The sequence below is a fragment of the Rana temporaria genome, chromosome 3 (assembly GCF_905171775.1).
Source record: "Rana temporaria chromosome 3, aRanTem1.1, whole genome shotgun sequence".
Classification (NCBI taxonomy): Eukaryota; Metazoa; Chordata; class Amphibia; order Anura; family Ranidae; genus Rana; species Rana temporaria.
Window position 1 is genome coordinate 458,167,000 of NC_053491.1, and position 19,409 is coordinate 458,186,408.

At 47.9% G+C, this 19,409-nt stretch overlaps 1 protein-coding gene across 3 annotated transcripts in view; it reads right to left on the minus strand.

Annotated features, from left to right (window-relative positions):
* The window catches only part of MOGAT3 (monoacylglycerol O-acyltransferase 3), a 61,302-nt gene that overhangs the window by 33,295 nt on the left and 8,598 nt on the right, over nt 1-19,409 (minus strand). Inside the window, exon 2 of one of the 3 annotated variants that reach the window (XM_040346720.1) lies at nt 14,249-14,288. The gene's annotated coding sequence lies outside the window, so the exon portion shown is untranslated. The other 2 variants (XM_040346719.1, XM_040346721.1) reach the window with 2 other exon arrangements.

Consider the following 19,409-nt stretch of genomic DNA (forward strand, 5'->3'; position numbering starts at 1 on the left):
TGTCTTGGTTTTTGATGCCTATAAGGACCTTGTGGCTCCATTCTTTAACCGCTTCAGCCCCAGAAGATTTTACACCCTTCCTGACCAGAGCACTTTTTACAATTTGGCACTGCGTTGCTTTAACTGACAATTACGCGGTTGTGCGGCACTGTACCCAAACAAAATTTGAGTCCTTTTGAGAAAAACACAATGGGGGTCATTCACTAAAGGCAAATCCACTTTGCACTACAAGTGTAAACTACGGCCCAGATTCAGAAACAATTTACGTTGGCGTATCTATTGATACGCCGCGTAAATTCTAGCATGTGCCGGCGTATCTTCTTTCTGTATTCAGAAAGCAGGATACCTGAAATTTGGCTAAGATACGACTGACGTAAGTCTCTTACGCCGTCGTAATCTTAGTTGCATATTTACGCTGGCCGCTAGGTGGCACTTCCGGAGATTTACGCATAGAATATGCAAATTAGGTAGATACGCCAATTCAGAAACGAACGTCCGCCCGGCGCATTTTTTTACGTCTTTTACGTAAGGCTTTTTCCGGCGTAAAGTTACCCCTGCTATATGAGGCGTAGCCAATGTTAAGTATGGACGTCGGGCCAGCGTCGAATTTAGCGTCGTTTACGTCGTTTGCGTAAGTCGTTCACGAATAGGGCTTTGCGTAAGTTACGTTCACGTCGAAACCAATGAGGCATGCGCCATTCGTTAAAAACGTCATTTACGTGGGGTCACACTTAATTGACATAAAACACGCCCACATCTTTCTATTCTGAATTAGGCGGGCTTACGAGTGATCGCGGGTGCCCGACGGTCATCGCATCGGCACTCGCATCAGCTCCGGGGGCGAGCAGCGGATGCCACAGGGTGCGGCGACGTAACAAAACGTCGTTTCACCCAGCCACGCCATGTTGCCGCACTAAAACTGCGGCGGCTGGTCGGCAACTGGTTAATACACTGTGGGGTTGATTTACTAAAACTGAAGAGTGCAAAATCTGGTGCAGCTGTGCATGGTAGCCAATCAGCTTCTAACTTCAGCTTGTTCAATTATGCCCCTTCACATGGGCGGACCGTTCAGGTCCTCCTGACCGTTCAGGCGCTCCATGCTTGTCAGCGGTGTCAGCGATGACCATGTCCGCTGACATCCGATCTGCTAAAATCAGACTGAGCCCAGGTTCACACTGGGTACGATTTCCTTCGATTTGAGATGCGATTTCACATGTGAAATCGCATCTCAAATCGGCAGCATTTGCCGGCAATTGTCGGCAATGACACTGTCCTAATCGGTGCGACGCCGCATCTGCGGCGCTGCACCGATTTCAAAAAGTAGTTCCTGTACTACTTTTTGCGATTTCGGGCCGCGATTTACATAGACATCTGTGCAGAAACCTGCACAGATGTCTCTTAAATCGCGGCCCGAAATCGGGACTGCCTGCGGGAGTGAAATCGTGCGAGTTCAGCTGAACTCGCACGGCTTCACTCCCGCAGCCCAGTGTGAACCAGGGCGGAGGGTGATACGTCGCCATCAATCCTGGCGGATCAGATCGGGTAAGATCTGATGAAAATGGACCTGTCATCCACCGGCTCAGCAGAGATCAACAGAGAGATCTCCCACTGAGCTGGTGGACGCTGCTGACGGATCTGTCCCCACGTGGAAACCCTAAAGCTTTTATGAGAAAACCTGGAAGCTGATTGGCTACTATGCACAGCTGCACCAGATTTTGCACTCTCCAGTTTTAGTAAATCAACCCCTGCGTGTTCAGGCTACTTTAACCACTTAAGGACCGCCTCCTGCACATATACGTCGGCAGAATGGCACGGCTGGGCACAAGCACGTACCTGTACGTCCTCTTTAAGTGCCCAGCCGTGGGTCGCGGGCGCGCACCCGCGGCTCGTGCCCGCGACCCGGTCCGAAGCTCCGTGACCAGGACTGCGGGACCCGCGGACCCGATCGCCGGTTGAGTCCCGGCGATCGGTCCCCGGAGCTGAAGAACGGGGAGAGCTGTGTGTAAACACAGCTTCCCCGTTCTTCACTGTGGCGCCGTCATCGATCGTGTGTTCCCTAATATAGGGAACCACAATCAATGACGTCACACCTACAGCCACACCCCCCTACAGTTAGAAACACAGATGAGGTCACACTTAACCCCTTCAGCGCCCCCTTGTGGTTAACTCCCAAACTGCAATTGTACTTTTCACAGTAAACAATGCATTTTTAATGCATTTTTTACTGTGAAAATTATTATGGTCCCAAAAATGTGTCAAAATTGTCCGAAGTGTCCGCCATAATGTTGCAGTCATGAAAAAAATCGCTGATTGCCGCCATTAGTAGTAAACAAAATATTAATTAATAAAAATGCAATAAAACTATCCCCTATTTTGTAAACGCTATAAATTTTGCGCAAACCAATCGATAAACGCTTATTGCGATTTTTTTTCCCCAATAATAGGTAGAAGAATACGTATCGGCCTAAACTGAGGAAAAAATATATATATTTTTTTTTGGGGGGGATATTTATTATAGCAAAAAGTAAAAAATATTGCATTTTTTTTCAAAATTGTCGCTCTATTTTTGTTTATAGCGCAAAAAATAAAAACCACAGAAGTGATCAAATACCACCAAAAAAAAGCTCTATTTGTGGGGAAAAAAGAACGCCAATTTTGTTTGGGAGCCACGTCGCACGACCGCGCAATTGTCAGTTAAAGCGACGCAGTGCCGAATCACAAAAACTGGACAGGTCCTTTACCTGCCTAAAGGTCCGGGTCTTAAGTGGTTAATGTTATTGTTTAACCAGTTAACAACCGCCCTATAGACGATATACGTCTACAAGGTGGTTGCTTAAAGCGGGGGTTCACCCTTAGAGGGCACTTTTCCCCCTTAGATTCCTGCTCGTTATTACTAGGGGAATCGGCTATTTATTTTAAAATATGTGCAGTACTTACCCGTTTACGAGACGCATCCTCTCCGTCGCTTCCGGGTATGGGCTTCGGGAATGGGCGTTCCTTCTTGATTGACAGGTTTCCGAGAGGCTTCCGACGGTCGCATCCATCGCGTCACGATTTTCCGAAAGAAGCCGAACGTCGGTGCGCAGGCGCAGTATAGAGCCGCACCGACGTTCGGCTTCTTTCGGCTACGAGTGACGCGATGGATGCGACCGTCGGAAGCCTCTCGGAAGAATGTCAATCAAGAAGGAACGCCCGCTCCCGAAGACCCATACCCGGAAGCGACGGAAGAAGATGCAGCTCGAAAACGGGTAAGTACTGCACATATTTTAATATAAATAGCCGATTCCCCTAGACCGAACGAGCAGGAAGCTAAGGGGAGATTTTTTTTTTTTTTTTAAATGGGTGAACTCCCGCTTTAACTCTGGGAGGACGTCCATGGACATCCTCCCAGAACCGCGCTCCCCCGGCCGCCCTCTGGGGCGCGCACGCGGGAATGTCCGGACCCGGCACATCACGGATCACGGTAAATCGCCTCTGATAGCGGCGGTTTACCACATGATCGCTCCGTCCAATGACGGAGCAATCACTTGTAAACAAACCGGCGTCATGTGATGACGCCGGTTCCTCCCTCCTCTCTCTGTACCGAACGGTACAGTGTGAGAGGAGAGGGGAGAGAGCGGATGCAGCAGCAGCTGCTGTGGGCTGGATCTGTGACACATGCAGTCACAGATCCAGCAAGCATCCATCCCTGCTCAGCCATCCCTGCCCCATACTGTGCTAAATACACAATACCCATACTCTGCAATACCCCACAATACTCTGCAATACCCCACAATACTCTGCAATACCCCACACTACTCTGCAATACCCCAGAATACCCTGCAACGTGGCCTATGGGGATTTTTAAGTAGCAAAGTTTGGCGCCATTCCACGAGCGTGTGCAATTTTGAAGGGTGACATATTGGGTATCTATTTACTCGGCGTAACTTCATCTTTCACATTTATGCAAAAGAATGAAGAAAAAATACTAAATTTGCTAAATTTTATAACAGAAACAAAGAAAAATTCATTTTTTTTTACAGAATTTTCAGTCTTTTTTCTCTTATAGCGAAAAAAATAAAAAACCCAACGGTGATTAAATACCACCAAAAGAAAGCTCTATTTGCGTGAAAAAAAGGATGAAAATTTCATTTGGGTACAATGTTTGTGGGTTTATATACACTTTCGGATCAGGTTTGCTTGTGAACGAGAAGTCAGCATGAAGCAGAAGGCGATTTCATACAGAGAAATTAACAAGGGCATGTGCCATCTGGCATTGACTCCCCTTTTATCTAATCATTTCTGGACTTTGACACTTGTTATTGATACACATATTGGGATCAAGGTCTCAAAGGACTGCACTCCTACTTCCTGAGCATCTATTTACATTATCTGTAAAAGACAGCAATCTCTGTTGTACTCCTACACGTGTAGGAAAAGACTGATTCGATTCACATGGGAATTTTTAAATATTACCCAGCCAAAAAGTTTATCTTTTGTTTTGGATTGACCATGGAAGGTTTCGAACCTCTGTCAGGTTTAATGTTTCTCTGTGTGTACCCGCTGGGGAGATCCCCCCTCTCTATGTGTCCTATTGGCCCTTGAAAATGATATAAAGTCAAAATTTTACAGCTGTCACCGGATCAAGAATAGAGGGTGTGTACCTGGATTTGCAAGGATTAAAAGGCACATGCATGCACGCGCCACGGCGCATATGCAGGCCCCTGAACCTGGGGCCCAGGGGCCTGCCTAGTATCATTACTAGATGGTCTTGAGCTTTACTCTTGTGGTTTGTGTTTTTGAAAGCCTGCTTGATCCTGTTTCCAACCTGGCTCTCCCTGACCCCACCCACTAAAGGCTGTGTAGGCAGGTGCAGTCTGTATTCCCCACTGTAGGTGGCGCTTGACCAAAGCCGCAATGCAGAAGGGGCAGGAAGTTGTGAGGAGCTGGGTTTCTTTATTACCTCCTGCAGTCACTAGGAAACAGCTGTCCAATTGGATGCTGAAAACACGTGTGACCTTGGTGGCCATCTTGGACAGCGCAGAATTTATTTAAGTCTCCGGCTCCTGGATTTGGCATGCTTTATGTTAATGACTAATGTAGGGACAGGTTACTCGTATGGCAGGGACATTGCTTAGCATTAGAGAAAGGTTCCAGGGAAATAGGGAAAGTGCAGGGGCTACACATTCTCCTCTCAGAAACCCTACCATTTGGGTGTGGACTAGCCAGGCCACATTCCCACCCCTCGCTGTAGAAGCTGTTGGCATCATTTCCATATCATGATCCTCTACTACTGTTCGGAAGTGGCGCCAGTTGGCTGTGCTCACTGGCAGGCCTAATTGTAATTTTTTTGGGACTGTCCCAATATACTGTTCTATGCTACCTTGGCCTCTAGGGGTGCTTTTTGCCGGTGGCGCGCCACGTTGCATCTTACCATCACTTGGTGTAGTCAGGGGGATTCAAAACTGTGCTAGGAAACCCCAATGGATTACCAGCAAGTTGGAGCCCAAGTGTGGTGCGGATGACTGTGGCGGTGGTGCGGATGACTGATAAGGGGGAACGTACCCCCTTATCAGTAGCCTCAGAAGGTCCAGAACCATTAAAAGATTGCTCCACTGCAATCTGCTAAGACCCTGCATGCTGAGTTCCGCCAAACCTGCTGCTAATAGAAGGGTCGACAACCCAGAGGATGGATCTACTGCCAGTCCAGGAAGTCCCTTTCGAATAGCATCTGCCTTCCTTTGAACCTGGGCCTCTAGGCCCCGCTAAAGTACCGTTCCCAGAGGTGCCTAATCTAGGGTGACCAGACATCCCCAGTTTCAGGGGACAGTCCCCTGATTGAGGACACTGTCCCCGGACCAAGTCTTTCCCTGGTTTTGTCCCCAGATTGGATTTAATAGGGGGCAGGGGCAATTTCAAAGACAAGGGGGGTTGTATTTTTCCCATTATCTGTGCCCCTTTCTGATGACCATGTGCTGGTCGGAGCGGAGGGAATATTTCTTCAGTTTCCGGCGCATGCCCATTCTGCTTCGCTTGCATGTTCTTCTGCCTTGCCTCAAATCCTGGCCAGCCACCTGCCTATCTCCTTGCCTTCCCTGGCGGAGTGATCTTCCTCCGCTCCCCATCCAGTAGTAAGAGTAAGACTTGAGAGGCTGTGAGGTGGGCGGTGACGGGCAGAGGGTCGCTGACTGTTGCCATTACTAGTAAAGAAAAAATATGTCCCCAGATTTCATTTAAAAAATCTGGTCACCTTAGCCTAGTCCTGCTGATTGTCTGGAGTCCTCCAAAGATTCAGGCTCAGGTGATGGCCCTGTTGACCCTCTACCACCTGAAGCCTCGAAGCCATTAGGACAGTTCTTAAAGCGGGGGTTCACCCTATAAACCCCAAAAAAAATTATTTTTTTCCTCTACCATAAAATCAGGCATTGTAGCGCGAGCTACAGTATGCCTGTCCCGATTTTTTTATCCCCGTACTCACCTTGTACTCGTACATCGAAGATACCGACTCCCCTCGGGGAATGGGCGTGCCTATGGAGACGGAGGATGATTGACGGCCGGCTCTGGCGCGTCACGCTTCTCCGGAAATAGCCGAAATAGGCTTGGCTCTTCACGGCGCCTGCGCATAGCCTGTGCGCAGGCGCCGTGAAGAGCCGAGACCTACTCCGGCTGTCTTCGGGGAGAGTGACGTGACGGAAATAGCCGAAATAGGCTTGGCTCTTCACGGCGCCTGCGCATAGCCTGTGCGCAGGCGCCGTGAAGAGCCGAGACCTACTCCGGCTGTCTTCGGGGAGAGTGACGTGCCAGGGCCGGCCGTCAATCATCCTCCCTCTCCATAGGCAAGCCCATTCCCCGCGGGAGCCGAAATCTTTAATGTACGAGTACACAGTGAGTACGGGGGTAAAAAAATCGGGACAGGCATACTGTAGCTCGCGCTACAATGCCTGTCTCGATGGAAAAATCATGTCAGTGAGGGTGAACTACCGCTTTAAGGTGATCTACCAATTGTCCTACAATTAAACTTTGGTCATCTATTATTGCATTTTTTATTTTGGAGAGCCAGTATAAAAGAAAAGCAGTGGCAGTGGAAAAAAGCTATTGTCCCTTGATAACCTATCACACAATCTCATCCCCACCAGCCCCCACAGCTGCAAGTATGTAAAAGGACAGGGATGCTTGTGACATCATTGAACTAAAATGGCCAGATGGCCATATTAGGTCAATGGCATTGATATAATACAGCCATCTGGCCATATAGGAGTCAATAGATTAACAAGTATGCCCCAGCCATAGCTGATTGAGCCAGTGGGGGTGGGATCATGTGACAACTTCCCACAGGCTCTGGCCCAAATTTAGATCCAGATCATGCCTAGCTGGGAGTAAGGATTAGTTCTGGCGTAGGGTCACCAAGAGTCCCGGATTGCCCTGGACAGTCCCGCATTTTGCATGTCTATCCCGGGCACCTTCATACCAGGAAAATACAGTGTCCCGGAATAAAACTGGCACAGCTACCCACCAGAGCTGACCCGATGCCCCCAAAAAGGACGCCACATTGCTGCTTTACTCACTGACAGTACTTGTCCTGGCCGGGAAGAGGCACAATTCCCACCCCCCCCCTGCTTTTGATTGGAGAAATCATAAATCCCGCCTCTTGTGTCTAATCAATGTAGAGCCAGCGTTGGAACAAGGTAAAATGGGCCTCGGCTGGCCAGGACAAGTACTGTCAGTGAGTAAAGCGGCGATGCGGCGGCCTTTTTTGGGGGGGCTGATCAGTGCTTCTGGGTAAAGTGTGCACCCAGGGGCCGGCGTAAGCGCGCGTAATTCAAATGATCCCGTAGGGGGCGTGGATCATTTAAATTAGGCGTGTTCCCACGCCAAACATACTGCGCATGCGCCGTCCCTAAAATTTCCCACCGTGCATTGCGGTAATTGACGTTGCAAGGACGTCATTGGTATCGACGTGAACGTAAATGGCGTCCAGCGCCATTCACGGACGACTTACGCAAACGATGTAAAAATTTCAAATCGCGACGCGGGAACGACGTCCATACTTAACATTGGCTGCGCCTCCTAATAGCAGGAGCAGCCTTACGACGAAAACGACGTACGCAAACGACGTAAAAAACTACCGCCGGGCGCGCGTGCGTTCGTGAATCGGCGTAAGTATGTAATTTAAATACTCTACGCTGACATCTATGGGAGCGCCAACTAGCGGCCAGCGTCAGAATGCACCCTAAGATACGACGGCGTAAGAGACTTATGCCAGTCGTATCTTAGGCTAAAGTCGGCGTATCTAGCTTTCTGAATACAGAAAATAGATACGCCGGCGCTACTTAGCAATTACGCGGCGTATCTATGGATACGCAGGCGTAATTGCTCTCTGAATCTACCCCAATGGCCCAGATTCAGTAAGCAATTGCGCCTGCGTAACCATAGTTACGCAGCGCAATTGCTGACTTGCGCCGGCGTAACAAGTTCTCCTGATTTAGAGAACTCGTTACGCCGACTGCAGCCTAAAATCTGCGTGGCATAAGGCTCTTATGCCTCGCAGATTTTAGGCTGCATTCTTGCGATGACCGCTAGGGGGCGTTCCCATTGTGGTCAGCGTATAGTATGCAAATTGCATACTTACGCCGATTCACAATGTTGCGCGCCCCCTGCGTACGCAAGTTACGTCGTTTCCGTACGGCATGTTTAGCGTAAGGCTGCCCCTTCTAATAGCAGGGGCAGCCAATGCTAAACTATACCCGGCGTTCCTGCATCGCGGCGTTCGAATTTTACGTCGTTTGCGTAAGTGAATCGTGAATGGCGCTGGACGCCATTCACGTTCACTTTGAAGCAAATGACGTCCTTGCGACGTCATTTGCCGCAATGCACGTCGGGAAAGTTTCCCGACGGAGCATGCGCTCTACGCTCGGCACGGGAGCGCGCCTAATTTAAATGATTTACATTGGATCATTTACATTGCGTGCACTTACGCCGGGCAATTTTGCCGGCGCGCCCTCGCAATTTACGGAGCTACTGCTCCGTGAATCGAGGGCAGCGCAAAATATTTGCGGGGGCGCAGGGCAAAATCGTTGCCCTGCGCCTCCGCAAATAGAGCGCAATTCTTTCTGAATCCGGGCCATTGTCTGCAAGGTAGACAGACAGAATGGTGTAATGATTCTGTTAAAAAACGAGTAAATACCTATTAACCACTTGACAACTGGGCACTTAAACACCCTTAATAACCAGACCAATTTTCAGCTTTCGATGCTCTCACATTTTGAATGACAATAACTCAGTCATACAACACTATAACCAAATGAAATTTTTGTCCTTTTTTTCCCACAAATAGAGCTTTCTTTTGGTGGTATTTGATCACCTCTGTGGTTTTTATTTTTTCCGCTAATAATGAAAAAAGAACGAAAATTTTGTAAAAAAATGATTTTTTTTTCATTTCTATTATAAAATTTTGCAAAAAATTAATTTTTCTTCATAAATTTGGCCTAAAATGTATACTGCTACATATCTTTGGTAAAAAAAAAAAAAAAAATTGGGATATTATTTAGTCTGGGTGAAAGTTATAGGGTCTACAAGCTATGGTACCAATTACTGAAAATTGATCAATTTGATCACACCCGATGTACTGACAGCCTCTCTCATTTCTTGAGACCCTAACATGCCAGAAAAGTACAAATACCCCCCAAATGACCCCTTTTTGGAAAGAAGACATTCCAAGGTATTTAGAAAGAGGCATGGTGAGTTTTTAGAAGTTGTAATTTTTTCCCACAATTCTTTGCAAAATCAAGATTTTTTTTTTTTTTTTTTTTTTTTCACAAAATGTTCATATTCGCCGGTTATTTCTCACACACAGCATATGCATAACACTAATTACACCCCAAAACACATTCTGCTATTCCTCCCGAGTATGCCGATACCAAATGTGTGAGACTTTTACACAGCGTGGCCACATACAGAGGCCCGACATGCAGGGAGCACCATCAGGCGTTCTGGAGCACCGAGACCAATTCTGACATTTCTCTCCTACATGGAAAAATCATCATTTATTTGCTAGAAAATTGCATAGAACCCCAAAACATTATATATGCTTTTTTAGCAAAAACCCTAGAGAATACAATGGCGGTCGTTGCAACTTTTTATCGCGCACGTTATTTTCGCAGCAATTGTTCGAATGCGTTTTTTTGGAAATAAAACGGTTTTGTGCTTTTAAAAAAAAAAAAACATTAAAGTTAGCCCAATGTTTTTGCATAATATGAAAGATGAAGTTACGCCGAGTCAATAGATACCCAACATGTCACCCTTCAATATTGCACACGCTTGTGGAATGGCGCCAAACTTCGCTACTTAAAAATCCCCATAGGCGACGCTTTAAATATTTTTACTGGTTACATCTTTTTAGTTGGAGAAGAGCTCTAGGGCCAAAAGTATTGCTCTTGCTCCAACGTTCGCAGCGATACCTCACATGTGTGGTTTGAACACCGTTTTCATATGTGGGCGGGACTTACGTGTGCGGTCGCTTCTGTATACGAGCACGCAGGAACAGGGGCGCTTTAAAAAAAAAAAAATATTTTTATTGTTCATTTCACTTTATTTATTTTAGTTTGATACGTTTTTCCCCAAAAATAAATGTTTTGATCACTTTTATTCCTATTACAAGGAATGTAAACATCCCTTGTAATAAGAATATAGCATGACAGGTCCTCTTTACAGTGAGATGTGGGGTCAATAAGACCCCACATCTCACCTCTAGGCTGGGAAGCCTGAAAAAAAATAAAAAAAAATAAAACGATCCTGGTTTCGATCGTAGCGGTGAGTCAGAAGAGGCACCAGAGGGAGAAGGGAGGGGAGACGTCCCCTTTCGCCTCCCGTAAGAACGATCAAGAGGCGGAACAGCCGACATGATTGTTCTTACGGTGTAGGGAATCGCCGGCTGAAAAAAATGATATCTGAATGATGTCTGTAGCTGCAGGCATCATTTAGATATCCCTGCACAAAGTCAAGGACGTCATGACGGCCGGCGGGCGGGAAGTGGTTAAAACGCATTTTTTTCCCAGAGTATTTTCTGGGTACTGCAGAGTATTAGCCGGGGTATTGCAGAGTATTGGTGTTGGGGTATTGCAGAGTATTGGTGTTGGGGTATTGCAGAGTATTGGTGTTGGGGTATTGCAGAGTATTGGTGCGGGGGTATTGCCGAGTATTGGTGCGGGGGTATTGCAGAGTATTGGTGCGGGGGTATTGCAGAGTATTGGTGCGGGGGTATTGCAGAGTATTGGTGCGGGGGTATTGCAGAGTATTGGTGCGGGGGTATTGCAGAGTATTGGTGCGGGGGTATTGCAGAGTATTGGTGCGGGGGTATTGCAGAGTATTGGTGCGGGGGTATTGCAGAGTATTGGTGCGGGGGTATTGCAGAGTATTGGTGTTGGGGTATTGCAGAGTATTGGTGCGGGGGTATTGCAGAGTATTGGTGCGGGGGTATTGCAGAGTATTGGTGCGGGGGTATTGCAGAGTATTGGTGCGGGGGTATTGCAGAGTATTGGTGCGGGGGTATTGCAGAGTATTGGTGCGGGGGTATTGCAGAGTAATTGCGCAGAGTAATTGTGCAGGGGTATTGCAGAGTATTGCCGGGGAGCAATGCAGAGTATTGCCGGGAGCAATGCAGAGTATTGCCGGGGAGCAATGCAGAGTATTGCCGGGGAGCAATGCAGAGTATTGCCGGGGAGTAATGCAGAGTATTGCCGGGGAGTAATGCAGAGTATTGCGCAGGGGGGTATGCAGAGTATTGCGCAGGGGGGTATGCAGAGTATTGCGCAGGGGGTGGTATGCAGAGTATTGCGCAGGGGGTGGTATGCAGAGTATTGCGCAGGGGGTGGTATGCAGAGTATTGCGCAGGGGGTGGTATGCAGAGTATTGCGCAGGGGGGTATGCAGAGTATTTCGCAGGGGGGTATGCAGAGTATTTCGCAGGGGGGTATGCAGAGTATTGCGCAGGGGGGTATGCAGAGTATTGCGAAGGGGAGGTATGCAGAGTATTGCGCAGGGGGGGTATGCAGAGTATTTCGCAGGTGGGGGGTATGCAGAGTATTTCGCAGGTGGGGGGTATGCAGAGTATTTCGTAGGGGGGGGTATGCAGAGTATTGCGCAGGGGGGTATGCAGAGTATTGCGCAGGGGGGGTGTGCAGAGTATTGCGCAGGGGGGGTATGCAGAGTATTGCGCAGGGGGGTATGCAGAGTATTGCGCAGGGGGGTATGCAGAGTATTGCCGGGGGTATGCAGAGTATTGTAGGGGGGGTATTGCAGAGTGTATTGCACAGTATTGCAGAGTATTGTAGGGGGTATGCAGAGTATTGCAGAGTATTGTAGGGGGTATGCAGAGTATTGCAGAGTATTGTAGGGGGTATGCAGAGTATTGCCGGGGGTATGCAGAGTATTGCCGGGGGTATGCAGAGTATTGTAGGGGGGGTATTGCAGAGTGTATTGCACAGTATTGCAGAGTATTGTAGGGGGTATGCAGAGTATTGCAGAGTATTGTAGGGGGTATGCAGAGTATTGCAGAGTATTGTAGGGGGTATGCAGAGTATTGCAGAGTATTGTAGGGGGTATGCAGAGTATTGTAGGGGGTATGCAGAGTATTGCAGAGTATTGTAAGGGGGGGTATTGCAGGGGGTTTCAGGGATGGCTGAGCAGGGATGGATGGATCTGTGACTGCAATAGTCACAGATCCATCCACAGCGCTGCTGACACCCGCGCTCCCCCCTCTCACACTGTACAGCTCGGTACAGAGAGAGGAGGGAGGAACCGGCGTCATCAAAAGACGCCGGTTTGTTTACATGTGATCACTCCGTCATTGGACGGAGCGATCACATGGTAAACGGCCGCTATCAGCGGCCGTTTACCGCGATTCGTGATCGGCCGGGTCCTCTGGACCCGGCGGTCACGGATGTTCCCGTGTGCGCGTCCCAGGGGACGCGCGGGAGACGGACTCTGGGAGGACGTACATTGACGCCCTCCTAGAGTTAACCACCCGCCCTGTAGACGTATATTGTCTATAGGGCGGTTACTAAGTGGTTAAATTCCTTCATATATATCACCTCGGCGTTCTAGTTTCTGTTCTCTCATTCACTTCCTGGTTTGCGGCGCTCGTTCATGTAAGAACTACATTTCCCAGTATGCATTGCGGCACGCCCAATAATTCACACCTCCTTGAAGTCTCTAAGGCCCGGTACACACGAGCAAACATGTACGATGAAAGCGGTCCGTCGGACCGTTTTCACCGTACATGCCTGCCAGAGGGCTTCTGTACGATGGTTGTACTAACCATCGTAAAGAAGTCCGCGCGTAAACAATACGCGGGGCGTGTCCACGTCGTCGCCGCGACGATGACGTGCCGATGACGCGGCGACGTGGGCGGGCCTGCTATTTAAAGGATTCCACGCATGCGTCGAAGTCATTCGACGCATGCGAGGGACGACGGGCGCTCGGACATGTACGGTAGGTCTGTACTGACGACCGTACATGTCCGAGCGGGCAGGATTCCAGCGGACGGTTTTAAAACACGTCCAGGAATATTTGTCTGCTGGGAAAAGGCCCGGCGGGCAAATGTTTGCTGGAATTCGGCCCGCTCGCGCCTACACACGACCGAACATGTATGCTGAAACTGGCCCGCGGACCAGTTTCAGCAGACATGTTTGGTCGTGTGTACGGGGCCTTACATGTAGAGAGCGTCCTGCCACACAGATGTAGTTCCCAGGAGGGGTTGAGCACGTTACTGACCACCGCAGTAAAGCCTCCCGTCACGGTGGTCAGTAACAATCAGACAAGCAGGAAGTGAACAGAACAGAGAAGAAATAGAGCAACTTCTGAGCAAAAACGAACAATGAGGAAGTGAAAAGAGGAATGTCTGCAGGTAAAGGATGCTTATTATGAAAAAAAAAATTCCTTTACAACCCCTTTAAGCAGTTGATTGCCAATGGTTTAGCTGAAGCTCTAAAATAACAAGGCCTACAAGAACACCTAGCAGGACCGAAATATGTTGACTGCCCTTTTCTGAAAAATGCGAGCTGCCTGTCTGAAATACATCAGAGATACAGACCTGGAAATACATGAAGAGTTGCAATTGCTAATCCATATCCTTGTTCTTGGTCAGCAAAACATAACTGATAAGTAGGCAGCTAGCGTTTATCACAGATTTAGTGAAGGTGGCCAAAGGTAAATAGTAAGGGTGTCACGGTGCAACAGTTTGAATATGTCACCTAATCATGAAGAGGGGTCACCTGCTCACAAGGCTGTCGTCACACTCAAGACTCTGTCACCCTGTAAGAAGATAAAGCGGATTTAGTGTCAGAAGGAAAAAAATCTATACATACTGCAGGTATATTACTATATCTTGCATATAAATGCAGATTAGGCTTTTAACCACTTCAATACCGGGCTTTTATACACACCTCAATACCGGGCCTATTCTGGCACTTCTCTCCTACATGTACAAATCATCATTCTTTTGCTAGAAAATTACGCAGAACTCCCAAACATTATATATGTTTTTTTAGCAGACACCCTAGGGAATAAAACGACGGACATTGCAACATTTTATCTTTCATGGTATTTGCGCAATAATTTTTCAAATGCTTTTTTTTGGGGATTTTTTTTTTTTATGAATTAAAAAAAATAACAAAACAGTAAAGTTAGCCCAATTTTTTTGTAAAATATGAAAGATTATGTTACACCGAGTAAATAGATACCTAACATGTCACGCTTTAAAATTGCGCACACTCATGGAATGGCGCCAAACTTCGGTACTTAAAAACCTCCATAGGCAACGCTTTGACATTTTTTACAGGTTACCAGTTTAGATTTACAGAGGAGATCCAGTGCTAGAATTGTTGCTGGCACTCTAACGCACGCGGCGTTACCTCACATGTGTGGTTTAAACGGCGTTTACATATGCCGGCGGGACTTACGTGTGCGTTCGCTTCTGCGCGCGAGCTACCGGGGGCAGGGGCGTTTTAATTTTTTTTTATTATTATTTTATTTATTTTTTTACTTTATTTATTTTGTTACACTTTTTTTTTATTTTTTTATTACTTTTATTCCTATTACAACCCTTGTAATAGGAAATGTGTGTGACAGGTCCTCTTTATGGAGAGATGACCCCGCATCTCTCCTCCAGGCTGGAAAGCATGAGATCGGTGAAAAAAATGTCACCAATCTCATGATTACTGTTGCTTACTAGCCGCAATCGCGGCTTTGTTTACTTACGGGGACCCGGGCGTGACGTCATCACATCGCGCCCGAGCCTCTGACGGTCATAGAGATGACTGGTGACCATCTGGTCACCAGTCATCTCTATGCTTTCTGCCTACACCGGACGAGTCTTTCTCCGGGCCCCCGATGGCACGGGAGAGCCCGGAGAAGCACTGGATGGCGGCGGAAAGCAGAACCGCCGCTATGATCGTTCTTATGGTGCGCAGGATCGCCGGCACTAAAGAATGATATCTGAATGATGCCTCTAGCTGCAGGCATCATTCAGATATGCCCCCGCAAAGCCCAGGACGTCATATGACGTCCACCCAGGATGGGAGATCCCATCTGTGGATGTTATATGTCTATGGGCTAGTATTGAAGTGGTTAAAATGACATTACATCCTTACGCCGCGTACACACGATCGGACATTCCGACAACAAATGTTTCAGAGCTGGTTCTCAAATTTTCCGACAAGTTCTTATCGGAAAGTCCTATCGCGTGTACACAATTCAACGCACAAAAATCCTACGCATGCTTGGAATCAATTTGACGCATGCTCGGAATCATTGAACTACATTTTTCTTGGCTCATTGTGGTGTTGTACGTCACCGCATTCTTGGCGTTAGCAATTTCAGACAACATTTGTGTGACCGTGTGTATGCGAGACAAGTTTGAGGGAACATCCGTCGGAAAAAAATCCATGGTTTTGATGTCAGAATGTCCGATCGTGTGTACGCGGCATTAGTGTTACATTTTAAGTGCAGCAAAATATATTAGCCTATCAGAATTCATTTTGCCCCAGTCGTAGTTTGGTAGAATGCAGTGGCGGTGCGTCTATAGAGGGCGCTGGAGCGCCGCCCCCTCTGGCTCCCGCACCGCCACTGAATAACATACATTCATGCATTGCATGAATGTATGTTAATGTTGCCAGCCGCTGCCGCAACTATTCAGATGGCCGGACGGTGAGCGCAGACTACCTGAATAATGGCAGCTGGTTGGCTGTGCGGAAGTGCCTATCAGAGCCAGCGGCTCTGATAGGCTTTCCGAGTACAGCCCTCGGCTCCCGGAAGCTTATCCTCGGGACGTACGGGAGGTGCGTTCCTTGGATAAGACTGGCGGCCGTCTCAGCCAATCAGGTTCACAGATTCTGGTTATCGGTAACCTGATTTGCTGAAGCGTCATCGAGGGCGGGAGAAGACATCGGGGGACGTGGGAGAAGAAAGGTAAGTGCCAGGCGGGGGGGTATTTTACAGGGCACAGTGGCGACAATGGGCACAGAGGCGACAATGGGCACAGAGGCGACAATGGGTATAGTGGTGACAGGGCACAGTGGCATCAATGGGTACAGTGGTGACAGGGCACAGTGGCATCAATGAGTACAGTGGTGACAAAGGGCACAGTGGCATCAACTGTACAGTGGTGACAAAGGACACAGTGGCGACAAAGGGCACAGTGGCATCAATGGGCACAGTGGTGACAATGGGCACAGTGGCAACAATTAAAGGGCACAGTGACATGCACAGTGGCAACAATGGGCACAGTGGCGACAATTAAAGGGCACAGTGGTGACAATTGGCACAGTGGCGACAATTGAGGGGCACAGTGGCTGCGTTTGATGGCATGGCACAGTGGTGACAATTGATGGCACAGTGGTGACAATTGATGGCACAGTGGCTGTGTTTGATGGCATGGCACAGTGGTGACAATTGATGGCACAGTGGCTGTGTTTGATGGCATGGCACAGTGACTGCGTTTGATGGCATGGCACAGTGGCTGCGTTTGATGGCATGGCACAGTGACTGCATTTTGATGGCATGGCACAGTAGTGCGAATTGATGGCATAGTGACTGCGTTTGATGGCATGGCACAGTGGTGACAATTTTGGCTTAGATGCTAACTGTCCCGGATTTGCTGGGACAGTCCCACATTTTGGCAAAGCTGTTTCTCGGGTGATGTCCTGGGATCACAGCATCAACCTGTGATCCTGGTGCTCTGTGTAGAGACACCCACCATCAGGGGAGGGTTGGCAGTTTTAGGCGGGGGCAAGTCCAGTTAAGTGGCCCATAGAGCGTGGAAAAGTGATGTATCAAGGAAAACAGTCTGATTTTTCATGTTAACAAGGGTGGGGGGAGGACAATGTGGCCCTCCAGAAACCCTGGCAGGGGCTGACTGGCATCTTTTGGCCCAGGGGCAAGTATAACCCAGAGGCCCAAGGTGGAGTAACTTTGCCCCACTCTCCCTCTTCCCTGCCTCCTCCCAACTCCCACTTTTGTCATCCATGTTAATTTACCTTTTCTTAGCCAAAACCATTTTTGCACACATGTTTAAAAAATCATTTTAGGCCTGAAGATTACACAAAACCCCCAAACATTATGGGCCAGATTCAGAAAGAAGTTACGCTGGCGTATCTATTGATACGTATCTTAGTTGCATATTTACGCTGGCCGCTAGGTGGCGCTTCTGTAGATTTACGCGAGGAATATGCAAATTAGGTAGATATGCCGATTCACAAACGTACGTACACCCGGCGCATTTTTTTACGTCGTTTACGTAAGGCTTTTTCCAGCGTAAAGTTACCCCTGCTATATGAGGCGTACGCAATGTTAAGTATGGACGTCGGGCCACCGTCAATTTTTTTACGTTTTACGTCGTTTGCGTAAGTCGTTTGCGAATAGGGCTGTGCGTAAGTTACGTTCACGTCTAAAGCATTGACGATTTGCAGCGTAATTTGGAGCATGCACACTGGGATTCTTTCACGGACGGCGCACGCGCCGTTCGTAAGAAACGTCAAATACGCGTGGTCTCGATTAGTTAGCATAGAACACGCCCCCAACTAGCCTCTTTTGAATTAGGCGGGCTTACGCCGCCCGATATACGCTACGCCGCCTGAGGCATGCGTTTACGTTCGTTCATGTGTATATGTGGGGTTTATGTACTTGGGTGTAACTTTTTTTCCTTATGTAATGTTTTTCATCACATAGGGGACAAAAAGTCCCCTATGTGATGATTCTAAGGTGACAGGAGGCGGGATGAAGAGAAGGGGCCTGGAGTGCCAGCGGGGGACCCCAGAAGAAGAGTCTGGGCTGTTCTGTGCAAAACCCTTTGCCAGAGCAGGCAAGTATAACAAGTTTGTTATTTTTATATAAAAAAACAACATTTAAAACCACTTTAATCTACAATGCTATTTGGAATATTCAGCATGGAGGAGGTTATTGTATTGCTATTGGTCACTGATGCATTTGTGACCAGTGGCAGTTAATTAACCCCTTTATGCTGCATTAGTGGCACCAGTGTCAGTGCTAATTTACTCCTTTGTGCTGCAGCATGAAGGGGTTAATATACACTGACACCACTGCTGCTAATGGAGCACAAAGAGGTTAATTACCTGCCATTGGTCACAAATGCATCAGTGACCAACAGAGCTTTTTTTCCTCAGAAAATAGGTGCAGGAACCCAACCACGACCCCGGTCAGATTTCACAAACAGTAGGAGGGTCTTAAAGATTGCAGAGTTCAGGGGGGTTACACACAGAGTGCAGAGCTGTCACTTGTAAACACAAAACACAGACTTCTGTGTTTACAAGTGATTGTGTGAGCTTTTTTTCTGCTGCACCACTGACATGGTTATATCTTCTTAGTCCTCCATAAATTTTGCATAAATGTGTGCTTAATGTAGAATGTAATGTAATGTAATGTAGGCAACACTTTTGTTTTCCATTTTGGATAGGGTAAGGGGTGGTTATAGCCCTTGTTAATTTTTTTTTTTTTTTGCCATCTGTTCATTTCCCCTCATTTCCTGCCCCATAGCCAAACAGGAAATGAGAGGAAATCTCTGCAGATTAAGGGAATCCCTCCCCCCCCCCAAAGCCCTCAGAACTATTGTCCCCACTGGAAAATTTCTGGGCAGGTCTTAAACAGGTCTTGACAGGAAGGGGTGGATCATATTTAAATTAGGGGTTGCGCGAGTTTAGTCAGGCCTAGGGCAGCACAAAACCTAAATACACCAGGTGCTCTTAATGAAGAGTACACAAACTGATCAAGGTCACACCACCTCCTTCCATACCCTCACTACCTAGGTCACACTAGACCCGTGTCTCTCAACTCCAATTATTATTTTTTTTAAACGGCATGGGTTCCCCCTCTAAGAGCATACCAGGCCCTTCGCTCTGATATGAATTTTAGGGGAACCCC